Source organism: Propithecus coquereli, unplaced genomic scaffold (assembly GCF_000956105.1).
Source record: "Propithecus coquereli isolate 6110/MARCELLA unplaced genomic scaffold, Pcoq_1.0 Scaffold189, whole genome shotgun sequence".
In the NCBI taxonomy this organism is placed as follows: Eukaryota; Metazoa; Chordata; class Mammalia; order Primates; family Indriidae; genus Propithecus; species Propithecus coquereli.
The window spans coordinates 573,491-576,518 of NW_012143745.1; positions in this window are offsets into that span (position 1 = coordinate 573,491).

Sequence of the window (3,028 nt, forward strand, 5' to 3'; positions counted from 1 at the left end):
TCGAACTCCTGAGCTCAAACAATCCGCCCGCCTCGGCCTCCCAGAGAGCTAGGATTACAGGCGTGAGCCACCGCGCCCGGCCTCAAATATATTAATTTTTAAAGAAACTAGTATGGGAGTTTATGCTTTCAGTAATATCAAAAATATAGGCTTCAAAACTGTACTTTATTCAGCATTTAATTTAATTCAAAATAACAAAATTTATTTTACAATTCATGCAGATAACTACTGCACATTTACAATAGAATTTAAAGTAAATTTTGCTGTGCTTTTTATGTGGACGTTAGTCTGCCACAATACTTACTACTAATTAGTATAAGAAAATACTGTGTATGGCAGAGAGCTGCTCAACCCAGCCTCATAGACTGACAGGCAAACAAATGTTTTATAGGGAAAGGTAGCTGAAGGAATTAAACTCTTTAGAGCTTTCACTAATAAAATATGTACTTCTTATAATTAGGGGTTTTTAAAAATATTTTTAAGGATTTTTTTTAGTCTTTGTAAAATTTTCTTAGAACTTTCTAGTCTATGAACAGTTGATATAGAAAAATCAGTGGTTAATAGGTACAGTGTTCTTATTGCAGCTTTACTGATCAGTAGATTAAAAATCTAAAAAATATAGCAAAAAAGTTCAGAGTTTTTATATTTGGTATTGGATGCTATGATATTATTATCTCTCTTAAAATGTGTTTTTCTTTATCCATAAGATAAAGGAATAAAAAAATACATTAGAGCTTGTATGTGCCTGTAATCCTAGCACTCTGGGAGGCCAAGCCAGGAGGATCACTTGAGCTCAGGAGTTGGAGACCAGCCTGAGCAAGGGTGAGACCCGGTATCTACCAAAAACAGAAAAAATTAGCCAGGCGTGGTGGCACATGCCTGTAGTCCCAGCTACTTGGGAGGCTGAGGCAAGAGGTTTGCCTGAGCCCAGGAGTTTGAGGTTGCTGTGAGCTAGGCTGACGCCACGGCACTCTAGCCTGGGCGACAGAGTGAGACTCTGTCTCAAAAAAAAAAAAAAGAACTTGTATGTGAATCTGTACAAATGTGTGAAACAAGGTGACAGGGCAGAAGCAAGAAAATGGAGCGTGGAGCTCAAACTAAATCTGCCTCTCAAAGCAGGTTCTATTTAATTTCTCGGTATTTGCTATTGTAATTTTTTATTTTCATGTATGTGTTTCTTTGCTAGAGATGATAAATGGAAATGGGTGCCGTCTTAACTTCTAATTCTTAGGCAACTCCATTTTACCAAAGAACCACTCACTTTGGTCAATGCTATGCACGGGCCCTCCAAAATGTCCACCATTCCAGATCCTCATCAACCTATTATTCAACTACTATTGCTTTTATTGTGTGTCTGCCTGGTTCCATACCCTTTACTCTACATTTCATCTCAGGTTTGGTCTTTTGGACCTTTTCGTTTGATGCTTTTATTTAGCATCCTGGCATTTGAATCTCTGCTCAACCTGATCATCTTTGGTTTAGACTCACTCTTCAGTTCCAAGCTGCTAGGATTTATACTCCCTGATTCCAGCAGTTCAGAAATTTCTGGCACAGCCACTGGCTGGCTACCTCAAGGGGACTGTCCCCAGATACTAGCGCTTATATTGTAAACATCCATTTATACTTCTGTTCAACAGATTTTACTCATCACTCACTATGTGTAAGGCACTATAGACGTTTTGGGGAAATACAGAAGATTAATTAGCTACAGAAAGATCCTTAAGGCTCTTAAAATCTTTTAGGACAAATAATATAAATACGTAATGATAATTTAAGATAGTGTGTGGTCAACTATTATGAAGTTATATGTACAAACAGGACAGTAATTAACAAAAGCTTCAAATGGATCCTTAACCAGGGAATTAAGGATCAAAGGGTACGATTGTACGTTACCAGTAAGGACCTGGAATGGTGGGTCATGGATTTATAATAAAAAGACTGAGAAAACTGACATCTTAACTAAACTTTGAAGTTAGGGTAGGGGAAACACCATGGGAGAAAAATATTCCAGAAACTGGAACCAACCAAAGCAGAAAAATTAAGTTATGTTAAAGAAACCTTATTTATCCAGACCTGTTGACAGCATAAGTGAGGAGTAGAAGAAAGCTTAGAAAAATTGGTTAGAACCAGGTAATGGAAAGCCTTGAATACTGAAGAGTTTAGAGCATGTTTTGAGAGTCAGAAGGTTTTGGGGCAGGAAATGATAACTGGCTTGATTTATCAGGGTATAGAGGAAGGATTTGGTGGTGAGGCGATAAAGACTGCTGACTAGTCATTTAAAGTAGGGCAGGTCTGGAGATGAAGACTTTATTCATTTAATTAAATATCTGTATGTATGAAGCACTGTGCTGGGTGCTGGGGATACAATGAGGACTAGATGCTTGCCATGAGGGAGTTTTTAGTCTAGTGAGAGATGTTGATATCATAAAGGCTCCTGGAGAGGTCTCTATGCAAAATTTTGGTGCTCCATTTCTGACCCTTGCCTAATGACTAGGGGATTAGGTCCTCATTTTACAGTGGGATATATTCTCTACCCTCTAAAACTACTTTTCCATTCTTTGAGTCAGCTGAGACAAAAGTATCTCAACCAATTGTATATAAAGAAAAGCAATTTATTACTTAAAACAAGATAAGACATGAATACTACACCAGACAAAGCAAAGAAGAAAATGACATGTGTCTTAAAGAGATAACTGAAGATGATGTGGAGAATGAATTGGAGTGTGGAGGTTATGTTAGAGGCAAGAAGACCAGTTAAGAGACTGTTGTAGTAATCCACCTGCTTCATTATCAGGGCCTGAACTAAGACAGTATGAAGGGAAGAGTCCTTGGTGGCTACTTCCACCATAATTCTTTCTATTACTCCCCTGGTACAACTAAGGGATGGGTAGGTGACTCTCGTTTGGAGCTGACTCTTGAACAGAGGGACTCAAAAACACAAATACTCAGTTTGCTTCTTTAGACTCAGAGATAATGCTCGTACTGTCAAGTAGTCTCTTTTCTGATTCCTTTTTTATTTGGAGAATAG